Source organism: Panthera pardus, unplaced genomic scaffold (genome assembly GCF_024362965.1).
Source record: "Panthera pardus isolate Hobbes unplaced genomic scaffold, ASM2436296v1 HiC_scaffold_8, whole genome shotgun sequence".
Lineage (NCBI taxonomy): Eukaryota > Metazoa > Chordata > Mammalia > Carnivora > Felidae > Panthera > Panthera pardus.
In genome coordinates, this window is record NW_026527013.1 from 15,379,396 (window position 1) to 15,392,395 (window position 13,000).

The 13,000-nt window shown below is 48.6% G+C and overlaps 1 protein-coding gene across 11 annotated transcripts in view; it reads left to right on the forward strand.

Moving 5' to 3' along the window:
• LARS2 (leucyl-tRNA synthetase 2, mitochondrial) overlaps nucleotides 1-13,000 on the forward strand; it is a 188,454-nt gene that overhangs the window by 33,861 nt on the left and 141,593 nt on the right. The window lies entirely within an intron of this gene.

Genomic DNA, 13,000 nt, shown 5'->3' on the forward strand with positions numbered 1-13,000 from the left:
GGGCTGAATCCCGTAGAACAAATATGGATCAAATGCTGTGGGGAGGAAGTGGGGCCACAAGAGATTTTCCGCTTTCTATTTGATATTTGGTGTTCCCTTTGATATTCTTTAATGAGCATGGTTATCTCACAAGGGAAAACTTAAAAGTTTTGCAAGGAAAAGCTATCTGGGGAGTAGTGCCTCTGGGACAGTTGGGAAAGGCTCCATTAAAGAGGAAACGTCTGGCATGGGTTTTGAAGGACAAGGTTAAATTTACCGGAAGAGGAAGAGAAAGGCCCTTCCTTGGCTGCTGCGAGTCAGTCCCTTTTACCCCATCGCCCGTTACCCCCCAAAGCTTACTCTTTACTCTTTAGCAACGTGTCATCTGTAGAACGAGGTGGGGATGATCGCGATACCTTCTTTAACCACTTAGAGCGGCAGGGTCAAAGAGGGGTCGACAACATGGGCCACTGAGCCAGATGGCCAGGATTTGAATGCCAGCTCTTAACGCTTGCCAGCTGTGTGCCCTTTGACTAGCTACTCAACCTCTCTAAGACCTAGTTTTCTCTCATCTGTAAAATGAGAATAAAACGGTACCTGCCCATTGGCCTGTTACAAGGATTCAAAGAGGATAGCTGTGAAGCACTTAGCGCATGCCTGGCACATAGTACGTAACCCATAAATATTGGCGATCGCGAGCGGCTGGCTGGACCCTGTTCACAACATCTCCTGAGAGCCCACTGTGCCCATCTCTGCCCAACTCCGTGTTTATCGGTCACCTCAGTAGCTTGAAATCCAGCCACGGCGGGAATATTCATACCCTGGAAATCAGCAAGTGCTCCAAATCTGGGCTTGTTCCTCCAGAGAGGCAGTTGTTAAACATGCACTGGCACTCCCAGTGGCTGCTGCTGTGATTAACCTGCTGGGGCCCATACCTGCCACCTCCCAGTTCTTTGTCACGATTTCAGAGAGGTACGCGCGTCAGTTGTCACAATTGGTTTGAAAATTGATGCTGAACTGACTTTGGCAAGAGGTATTCCTAAAAAGGAAGTCAAGTTACGACGGCTCTTTGTCAACTGAAGAGTTCATAACTTTATAGTGTCAGATGCAGAGATCAGCGTTCCACTTTAATTGTCAAAAGTATTCGTCTTCCTGGTTTCTGTCGGGTGTTATTTTCCCCAGACGTTGCTTTCCATCATCGCTGCTGTGTTTATTAGAAAGGGACGGTGCAGAGTGAGCTGGCTGTTTGCCTCAAGTATCATTCTCGCTGAATGATTCTTGCTGTGGTTCTTTAACTAGATTTATCTGATGGATTTTTTTACACGCCAACTTATTTTGAACAATTAGCGAGTGCATGTAAATTGCCGAAGGTGTAAGCTTTTATGGCAAAATTGTACATTTATGATAGGGTACAGGTGGTTGAGGGGGTGTAGGTGGGATTCTGATTCCCTTGGATGGGATGAGATGTTCCAGAGGAAGCCCAAGGCAGAGCTCCAGGCCCAGAGCTCCTCAGACCCAAGAGACAAAACAGAGACCCCTATAGTAACTGGAGGCCAAGTCAGGCTGGATCCAGGAGCTGGACAACCTGCATTTGAACCGCATTCCGCCGCCTTCTTGCTGAGTGACCTTGCACAAGTCATTTCATGGCTCTGAATCCTACTTTCCTCATTTTTAAAGTAGGGATAACAGCAATCCTTGCCTCATGGGGTTGTTGTGTGGGTTAGATGAGATGGTACATGCGTGTGGCATGACAATAATCCCTTCATAAGTGTTAGCTGTGATTATTATTTTATTTTATTAAAAAAATTTTTTTGGGGGGCGTCTGGGTGGCTCGGTCCGTTAAGCATCCGACTTCAGTTCAGGTCATGATCTCACAGTCCGTGAGTTCGAGCCCTGCGTCGGGCTCTGTGCTGACAGCTCAGAGCCTGGAGCCTGCTTCGGATTCTGTGTCTCCCTCTCTCTCTCTGCCCCTCCCTTGCTCATGCTCTGTCTCTCTCTCTGTCAAAAATAAATAAAAACATTTAAAAAATTTTAAAAAAATTAAAAGAAAATTTTGTTTTTGTTTATTTTTGAGAGTGAGACAGAGTGTGAGTGGGGGAGGGGCAGAGAGAGAGGGAGACACAGAATTGGAAGAAGGCTCCAGGCTGTGAGCTGTCAGCTGAGATGTGAGATCATGACCTGAGCCAAAGTCAGACGCTTAACTGACTGAGCCACCCAGGCGTCCCATGTGGTTATTATTTACATTGATTTGATTTACTCTGGGAGGTCAGTCACTGCCATTTAATAAGTGAACCCTACTCTATTTGGCCTGGAGCACACTGCACCCAGTTACATCTTCTTACCCATCCTATGATTTGATGGCTGCCTCATACCACTTTTTTATTTTAAACTTAAAGTCTTTTCTTTTTATGTTTATTTTTACTTGTGAGGGAGAGAGAGAGAGAGAGAGAGAGAGAGAGAAAGTGGGGACAGAGGATCCCAAGCAGGCTCTGCACTGACAGCAGAGAGCCCGACACAGGGCTCGATCTCATGAACTGTGAGATCAAGACCCGACCCAAAGTGGACACTTAGCCAACAGAACCACCCAGGTCGCCCCTAAAACCACCCTTTGCTATTTGGTTTACAGTGCATCTAGGGCTCGCTTTGTTTCTGACTTTCAGTTGTTCTGTTTGAGATGATGAGCTTTTTGGGGCATCGTCCAGGTTCTGCTGAAATTAACTCCTTGTTAATTTTCATAAGCCATGTTTAAGTCAGATCATCCTGTCTAGCACTCCAAACTTGGTGAAAACGTGTCCAGCCGGTTTTTAAGTGATATGGCAAAAGAGAAACAAATCTCGCTGTAACTGTCAACAACATGAAAACCTGTTGAGCTTCCTGTTGTTTTAAAATCCATTCCCAGTGTCAGGACTAGTTCCAGAGATGGAGCAGGGGAGGATTCAGGTCAAGTTCAATGGTCCTCACTCTAGGGAGGGAAGGACTATCTAATCTGGAATCACAACAGGGTCTGACATATGTATTCATTCATTTATTCACTATATAGTCATTGAGTGCCAGCTTTATTCTTTTTTTTTTAATTCTTTTTTTAAATGTTTATTTATTTTTGAGAAAGAGAGAGACACACACAGAGCGTGAGCAGGGGAGGGGCAGAGAGAGAGGGAGACACAGAACCCGAAGCAGGCTCCGGGCTCCGAGCTGTCAGCACAGAGCCCGACGCGGGGCTCGAACCCATGAACCGTGAGATCACGACCTGAGCCGAAGTCAGATGCTTAACTGCCTGAGTCACCCAGGTGCCCTGCCAGCTTTATTCTAAACCCTGGGATTTCTATCGTATTAAATAGACCTATCAGAGTCTTAGGTTCAGCATCAGTCAGTGGGCCTAAGGAAAGCCCAGTAAGCTCTGCCTTTTTCTGGAACTTGTTAACATGTTGATTATTTTGCTTTGTTCTTGAGTGGAAGTATGTGAAATAATTCTAAGGTACACGAAGAACAGTGTGGCAAGTAAAAGGCGGAGGGACCCGTGCAGCAGTTCTGCTGTCTACAAGGCCACCAGTGACCTCCACAGAAATGCCTCTGTCCTCAACTTTCTCCACCTCAGCCACATGCAATGCAGTAGAGCATCTCCCCTTCTGGAACACACTCTACTCCCAGCGCAAGACCCCACATTCCAGACTCTCCTCCTGCATTTTGGCCTCCCCCTCCCTGTGCATTCCACAAATTTTCCTGCTCCACTCCGTCTTTTGCATGCTCGTTATCAGGTCGAGAAAGTTCCCCTTTACTCCTAGGGTGCTGAGAATTTTTATCGTAACTGGGTGTTGGTTTTTGTGAAATGCCTTTTCTGCGTATATTGAGATGGAATATAGTTTTTCTCTTTTATTCTGTTAATGTGATAGGTCGATTGATTTCTTTTAAATCTTAAACCAACCTTGTGTTCCTTGTGTTCCCGTGTTCGTTTGGTCATAATGTTATTATTTTTTTAATGCATGTATTGCTGTATATAATTGGTTAATCTCCCTATGTTCCTGAGAGTTCTGCTCTGTAATTTTCTTCTTCTTAAAAATTTTTTAATGTTTATTTATTTTTGAGAGAGAGAGAGAGTGAGAGAGTGTGAGCGCCACACAAGCAGGGGAGGGGCAGAGAGAGAAAGGTACAGGGGACCCAGAATCCGAAGCAGGCTCTAGGCTCTGAGCTATCAGCACAGAGCCCGACGCACGGCTCAAACCCAAGGACCGTGAGATCATGACCTGAACTGAAGTCTGGCTGTCAACCAACTGAACCACCCAGACGCCTCTGTAATTTTCTTCTCTAATGTCTTCATCTGGTTTTGCTATCGGGGTTATGCTGGCTCGTAAAACAAACTGGATGTTCCCTTCTTCCTGTTTTCTGAAAGCGTTGTGTATTATTGGTATTCTTTCTTTCTTACTTTCTTACTGTTTAATACTGTTTAATAGTTCGACGCGGGGCTTGAACTCATGAACCACGGGATCATGACCTGCGCGGAAGTTGGAAGTTTAACCAACTGAATCCGCCAGGCGCCCAGCCTCACTCCATCTTTCTACATCACTTTCCCAACTGTTGAGGCCAGCAATGAATGCCGTTTTAGCCTGTGCTAATTTGTCATATGGGAAACGGCATCTAATTTTGTTTTTAATTTACATTTTCCAGAGTACTGTCCTAGTGAGGCGGGGATATTTTCATATGTTTGTTGTATTTAATTTTCTTCTTCTCCGAGTGGCTTGCTCGCATTATTTGCCAAGTTCCTCTTGGGTTGTTGGTCTTTTTCCTGTTCCTCTGTAGAATGCTTTATACAGTCTGCATTATTGATTCTTTGTTGGTTAAACGCAGTGCAGATGTCTTCTCCCAGTCTGTGGTTTGTCCTTGATTTTGTGAGCCTGGCCAGACCACAAGTTGTAATTTGGGGGTGAGAATGGGTGAGAATGATGATTTGGAAAGTTCAAAATAGCTTTTTCTTTGGTTTCCTCAATAGTAGCAAGTAAGTCGTGCATAAAGGGAAGAAATGAGACAGGAGGTGAGACAGGTGGGTCGGTGTGACCCCCATGCTCTCCCTCATTCATGGAGACGGGCCTAAAAGCCATGGCCATCACCTTTCTCTTGGGGAAACCTGACGCCACAAAGAGCTAACCAGGCACAGACACACCCAGGTTAGACGCGGACTTTGTAAATGGAGAGACAGGTGGTTTGGAGGTGAGGAATCGATCTGGAATGAGGGCTTTAGTCAATGCGGTGATGACACCTGCCCGTCCCACCTCACAGATTTGTGGCAGGGTTCCCGTGAGGTGATCGTGAGAAAAACGGTCACGCAGTTTCCTCGTGTAACCCAATTAATGGTAGCGAGAAGAAGTTAGTCCTGACGTTTGGATGTTTTAGCAGGGGCTTCTTGAAGCCAGAGATCATCAGTTCTTGTCTTTCAAAAATCAGAAAAGACTGCACTGCCAATTGGCTTCTTCTTAAACTCATATAACGTCTGATGACACATTTAAAGCTTAGCACAGACGGTGATTTTGTCGTGTTTTCATATGTTGTATGCACAGAGGATTGGGAAAGAAAACGACCCAGCTCCCACCCCGGCTGGTCTCCTGGCACCCTCTGGGACAGAGGCAGAGTGGTGAAGGCATCAGGATGCCCGGTCTCCCCCACAGGCCTGGGCTTGGACTCCTGTGTCTCAGGCCAGAGGCCTCCGGGTGCTGCCCGCATCGGGTTTCCTGCTTGGGCCTCTGTGCTGTTTGCTGTAGAAGAGGAGGAGGAAAATGGAGGCTCTGGGCCTGACAGCTGCCTGATCCTAATGTGATGACCCGCAAATGCGAGGAGGCGAGGGGAGTTGTGAGCAAGGGCACAGTTACACGTGTGTCATTGGTTTTCCGTCTGCCGGCCGGGCCGCGGGTGTTCACGAAGCGCCCCGAGGGGCACCGCGTGGCCTTCCGTTTTCAAATTTTCGAATCTCTGTAGCTTAAAGAAGTAGAGAGCGGATTTCCAGGGCTCATCCTCTCCCGTGTAATTTGAAGGGAAGAATGATCGCTGGTCCAGTATCTTGATTAGAAAGTGGCTGATTCGTCCGCCTTCCCGGGGCAGGTCTGCCCTGGGCCTCAGTACCGGTACTGTCGTTTGGATTTTTTTTTACTCTGGAGCATTCACTTGGTTTTGCTCCACAGGTGTGTAAAAATGGGGGGTTATTAACACCTGCTGAACAACATTAAATGGTATGTGTCTTCATTTCTTGGAAATAAAGTGTTGAATCTAGTCCAGGGAAACTATGACACTCTGAAAATAGCAATTTTTTGAGCAGCGGTAACCATGGTTGCTCTCAGTTAGAAGCTCAGTTGGTTTCAAATATGAAGTTTTGTTTCATGATGAGAAGGCCAGAAAGCTGGTCCTTCCGAGGGGATTGGCCGGCCCTTTTGTAGTAACAACTGTGCTAATTCTCTTGCCGTCCGGAAGGCAGGCGGCCAGCTGCCCCAGGTTCCTTCTGTTCCACCTTAAAAAGTTTCCTTACCTCGGTTGGATCTTACTTCCTGTGTCGGAGGAAGAACCGTTCCTTTGCCTGTTCTTGGTTTTTTTTTTCCTTCTTAAAAAATGTATTTTTAACTTGTACATACAATTCCATATTTCCACCCCCTTGAAAAAGAAGAAATACGGGGACGCCTGGGTGCTCAGTCGGTTGAGTGTCCGACTTCAGCTCAGGTCGTGATCTCACAGCTCGTGGGTTTGAGTCCCATGTTGGGCTCTGTGCTGGCAGCTTAGAGCCCAGAGCCTGCTTTGGATTCTGTATCTCCCTCTCTCTCTCTCTGTCCCTCCCCCACTCACACTCTGTCTCTATCTCTGTGTCTCTCTCTCTCAAAAATAAATAAACATTAAAAAGAGAAGAAATCTAGCATAGATGAGGTTGTGGGCCCCTTTGACCACCCGCTCCTGACCAGGCCCTTCTGGGCCGTGATCTCTGGCATGTTCCAGGCTAAGTCCCTTGAGAGCCTTATGTTGTCGCATGTAACTGTGCCCTCCCCTGTATGCCTTTCTGCCAGTCCGCTTGCCATCCATCCGGCCTGTCAACCCTGAGACGCCCACGGCTCCGTTCAGAGGGAGGCGGAAGGCCCTGTCACGGTGAGCCATGGGCATGTCGCCCTGTCCACACCAGAGGCTGGCCTAGCCCCGGCTCCCAGGCCCTGCCTTCTGGCCAGCTCTGGTCTGAGTTGCCAGGTCTCTGACCCCTGTGTTTTCTCCTCTTCAGTAGCTGTCCCTGACTCCCCTTTGATACCCCAAGTCATGGTAGGTTTGTGGCCTTGCTGGAGTTCCTGGGCGGCCCGTGGCCAGTTCGCTGTCAGCTCCAGCCCCCGCTTTGCTTTTCGTAGCAGGATGACCCCTACAGGCCATGTTCCCCAAGCCCTGGTGTCAGCTGGCCTCCAGCTGGTTGGGGACGAAAAGAAACTGGCAAGACTGGCACGCAGGAGGAAAGGAGAAGCCGGAGAATTTCTAGTGTCTTCTTCGCCGATCTGGTTCCATCTGGGCAGACCCACCTGTTTCGGTTTCTATACCTGATCTCAGCCTTTCGGCTGTCACCTCCCCTTTCCACCTTTGTTCCCTTGGTCTGGAGGTGGTGATGGTGTTCTGCCCTTCCAAGTTTTGGGGATGTTGTGCTGTGTCTCTTGGCGTCAATTAAAAGTGAGAAGAGTTTAGAGTGTTTGTTAGAAGAACGGCAGGAAATGATGTTTTTTTTCACACACTGGAAGTTTATTTTCTAGATTTCCAAGTTAGAGCTGCTAGGGCTTTGTCTCTATTCTTTTTTTTTGCAGAAAGCACTCCGTCCAGGGGCACCTGGGAGGCTCAGTCGGTTAAGCATCCGACTTTGGCTCAGGTCATGATCTCTCAGCTTGTGGGTTTGAGCCCCGTGTTGGGTTCTGTGCTGACAGCTCAGAGCCTGGAGCCTGCTTCGGATTCTGTGTCTCTCTGTCTCTCTCTCTGACCCTCCCCGGCTCACACTCTGTCTCAAAAATAAATAAACATTAGAAATAAAATCAAGAAAAAAGAAAAGAAAAGAAAGCACTCCTATCCAAGAAGAATTAACTCCCAGGGAACTGAGAGAGCCCAGGTGACCCTAACATATAAATCCAGATGTTGGCTTTGTTTTTTAGGCCAAATTGCCTAGTTGGCATGTGTGAGCTGTAGGTATAGTTACTTATTGGAACTGTGGGAGGATTAAACCAAGTTACGGGGTGCCTGGGTTGCTCAGTCAGTGAAGCATCCGGCTCTTGATTTTGGCTTAGGTCATGATCTCACGGTTTGAGTTGGAGCCCTGCATTGGGTTCTGTGCTGACAGCTCTCATTGGAATTCTCTCTCTCCCTCTCTCTCTCTGCCCCTTCTGCTCACACTCTATCTCAAAAATAAATAAACATTTACAAAAATTTTTTAAAAAACAAATAAACCAAGTTATGGTGATAGAAAGGAATAGGAATTTCAGAACCAAAAAGGAGAGTTTAGAGTTCTCCCGGTGAACGTTGTAGATAGTCTCGGCCATAGGAAACCACAGGCGAGAAAGCGGGCATCCCGTACCTGGAATGGAGGTATTTGATGTGGTGGCCAAGAGACCAAGAGGTGAACGAGGCTGGCATAGGAATCACCTGACACGTGTCTTTTACATAGATGGGCTGTAACAATTTGACCAGCACATAGAATCTGCTGCCTGGAAGGAGGGGACAGGTTCTGTTATTTCATGATCTTGTTCGAGGTCTCCCCTCAGTTCCCTCTTGACGGTAGTGAATCCTCTCTAGCACAAGAGTGAGCTCTGCACTTGGCCCCTGGGTCTCTGGAAACCCGGGTACCGGAGCGATGGGACCCTTTCCTCTTCCATAGAGAGTTGGCTCACGGGACCTTTATTCCAGTGATTGGCCCATGGCGGAAACAACTGTTCTGACTTCAAGATGTGGAAAGGCCCTCCCGCGGGCTGTATTCTAGGGCAGGCGTTTGCTTTTTGTCAGGCTTTGGTAAGAATGAAATATTAAGAAGCTTTAAGATTTTCTAACTTTATTTTCATAGACAGCTTGGGTAACATGTGGGCTAAGACTCTTTTCATGCTAATTTCATCTGAAAACAAAAATAGAAAAATATTACGTAAATCCAGACTGGTTTTTGTGACCGTCTCTGTATTGACTTTATTTAAAAATACGGACAGCATCTAACAGAATGTTAATAGGCAGGAGCATTGAACCAGTGCCATTTTGGCAGTTCCAACAAAGAAACCAAGTGGTAATTAAGTTTTCCCCTTTCTCGTGGAACAGTTACACAACAGTTCCATTTTTCTGCCAGTGAAGCAGCCTCGGGAGAATTGAAGCACAGCTGGAAGGTGCACTCCTGTCGTCTGTGGAAGCATTGCAGAACTTTCTAGTAATCCAGCATAAAGCCCCAAAATGGGACTTCTTCCTTCCTTTCCTCCCTCCCTCCCTCCTTCCTTCCTTTCTTCTTTCCTTCCTTCCTTCCTCCCTCCCTCCCTCCCTCCCTCCCTCCTTCCTTCCTCCCTTCCTCCCTCCCTCCCTTCCTCCCTTCCTCCCTTCCTTCCTTTTCCTCCCTTCCTTCCTTCCTTCCTTCCTTCCTTCCTTCCTTCCTTCCTTCCTTCCTTTTCCTCCCTTCCTTCCTCCCTTCCTTCCTTCCTTTCTTCCTTCCTTCCCCTCTCTCCCTCCCTCTCTCTGTCTCTCTCTTCTTTCTTTTTAAAGAGAGGAAAGGCTGTGATGCTTAACAGTTGTTACAAGGGAATGTTTTTCATCTATGGATTAAGCAATGCTAAAGAGAAAGCTATATCCTCGCGAGTGTTTGTTTTACTTAGGATTCTTGGCCACCATGGACTGCAACCCAGGTCAGACCGGCTTAGCCAAAAACGGGGGGTGGGAGGGGGGTGGGTGTGTTTTTACAGATCCTGATGTGTCTCACAGAATCAAAGAGAAATGTTGCAGGAAGAGGCCCATGGGGATGGGGACCAGGTCCTTGAAGGCTGCCTGTGTCCCCAGTCTCAGTGTGCACGCCAGCTGTGCTTTTTCAGACATCTCCTCCAGGCGGAAGGTGGGCTCGCGAGGAGCCCTGGGCTCGTATCCTTGTTCCTCCTGGCCAAGGAGAAAGGAGCCAAGAGTGTGCTGTTGCCCTCCCCGTCTTTGTTGCCCCCACGCCCTACAGACCACAGACAAGCCCAGAGAAGGGTTCAGACACGGGTAACCTGAGGGACGGATTTTGCGACTGGCAGCCCCCAGCAGGACTGTGTGAAGTTAGAGGAGGAGCAGTTTCCAGAAGGGGAGGCCGCTGTTGGGGAGGATGAGGCATTTTGGGTCTGCCACATTTAGCAAGAGGAAGGGAGACCTCGGGTCTGGAAGATCAACGAGATTGGGTTGTGTCTGGCCGGGTTCCTAAAACTTCAAAGAACAGATACTCCTGGGGGAATGTCAGGATGTTTTCAAAAGCCATACACATGTGCTTACACGCACACACACACACATGCATATTTTGTACATGATATGTTAAACGAAAAAAAAACGCAGGTCGTAAAATAGCGTATATCAGGTTCTATTTCCGAAAAACATAACCCATCTGGCTCCCATATACGTGTACGCATATTGGTATATCTATGCTTGAGTGAGAACGATGTGGAAAGATTCAGAGGCTGGTGGTGTTCTCAGGTAAGTCAAAGAGTTGAGAATGGGGGTCGGGGCCACAGGGAGAGGGTCAGCTTTGCTTTTGATGTATCACGTGTTGTATCGTTGCATTTGTTAAAAAAAATTTTTTTTTTTTTTTTTTGCATTTATTTATTTTTGAGACACGGAGAGAGCACAAGTGGGGAGGGGCGGAGAGAGAAGGAGACAGAATCCAAAGCAGGCTCCAGGCTCCGAGCTGTCAGCACAGAGCCTGACGCGGGGCTTGAACTCACAAACCGTGAGATCATGACCCGAGCCAAAGTAGGACGCTTAACCGACTGAGCCCCCCGGGCGCCCCGATTGTTTCATTTGTCAAAACAACCTCGTATTACGGTTGTACCTTGGGAAACATCCCGTTAAGGAGGAAGAAAGGACCCGGTTCAGACTGAGCTCAGGAGGGGTGTGGACGGAGGCACCGAAGGTGGCGGTGGGGTCGCCTGGGAGTCACGTCACCTCAGGCCAGAAATCCAGGGCTTCCCAGCGGGATGCCGCAAGACCAGCCTCTCCCAGAGCGATAGCAAGCTGAGGTGCCCGCAGGGCTACATGTTCCCCGAGCCTGAATCTCTTCCAGAAAGCACACGCGAGTGGGTCAGACTCACCACCACCCCCAGGGTGGCCAGGTCCACGAGGCGATGTGACCCTGCCGGGCGCAGCCAGAGGCAGGGCCCGGGTGGCTGCCTCCTCGTGGGCTACCCGGCGACTCCCCCGGCTTCGGCCCGCGTGGCAGGAACAATTGGGCTACTTTCAAGCGAAGCATCTGATACGAGCCATTGATTTTGCAGGAATGACTTTTCCTTTTATGGAAAAGCAGGCCAAATAGATGACTGGCCCTCTGAACCTCACGGTCTGTTCGGTTCGGTTAAGAACGTCTAGTGCCCGACACCAGCGTGCTGCAGACGGTTGTCACAAGCAGCCCACGCTCAGGAAGGCACAGGGCTGAGGACGTGGGTGAGGTCAGGGCGTCTCCCCGCCTGCTATCATAGCCATCCAGATAAATGTGGCCAAAGAGACCGGCTGAGGTCTTGACGGGGGAGCCAGTGGTGGGCAGTGTTGTGGGTGCTGAAGACCAGGTGGCAGGTGGCCGATGGCCAGCGCTGCCACGTATGGGGTGCCCGTACTGGGCACCGTGCTGGGTGTGCCGCTGACACGGCACGGCACGTCCACGATGCGAGGTGGCCGCTCTCAGTCACGAGTGGAGTAAGTAATGTGCCTCAGGTCCCACTGCCAGTGAACGGCAGGCTTGGGTTTGGGGCTGTCCCCCGCCGGCCACACAGTCTCCTGAAGAGCGAGCCTCTCCAGGCATTTCCCACTCACTAGCCAGAGGGGTTTGAGCGGCTCTGATTTGGGTTAGGTGCATGGTCTTTGTCTTTAGATGGAATGATTCCAGCAGACTCCTAAAATCCATTTAAAAAGTAATGTGCCCAGCAGAATGGGGACTGTAAGACAAGTGGCTCTACTCCCTGGAAGGGGCATGCCTGTTTGCTTCCTGCTTCCTGTTAAGTGGGGCTAGGGGGAGAACAGATCTGGTGGCTGGGAGGGGAGACGAGTCCAGTTAGGGACACTTCAAGTCATGGGTGCCTAAGGACCCGAGGCAGAGATGGTCATGGGCGATACTCATGTGCACTTCAGAGAGTTCTCGTGCCAGACAGAAAGATGGAAGAAAGCTCCAGGTGCATGGTGGGAAAGAAATAAGAGCTAAAACAAACAAACAAAAAACCCATACGTAAATAATATGATCCTGATCTCTAAAAATTGGATATAAATTTGCCAAATTTAACTGGTTATGTATGGCTGTATGGTAGAGTTACAAGTGAGTTTTGTTTTCTCCTGAATATTTTTCTCTGTGTACCCGGTTATTTATGGTGAAAATGCATTACTCCAAATATCAGAGGGATACTTTTTTTTTTTTAATTTTTTTTTAGCGTTTATTTATTTTTGAGACAGAGAGAGACAAAGCATGAACGGGGGAGGGTCAGAGAGAGGGAGACACAGAATCCGAAACAGGCTCCAGGCTCCGAGCTGTCAGCACAGAGCCCGATGCGGGGCTCGAACTCACGGACCGCGAGATCGTGACCTGAGCCGAAGTCGGCCGCTTAACCGACTGAGCCACCCAGGCGCCCCAGGGATACTTTTTTTTAATAAAAGAAAACCAGACCTATTTCTCTCGTGGAAAATGTCCTGTTTTGATGCTCACGCGTGATGAGGTAGTGGCAGTAAATGCCTCCGAGTATTGGTCACTGTCCCGAGGAAATGTGTGTGAACAAAAGCTCAGGTCGTGTGTATGACCACAAGCGAGACTGTCCCTTGGTACCACAGTACGTGTGTCAAGCCATGGTTC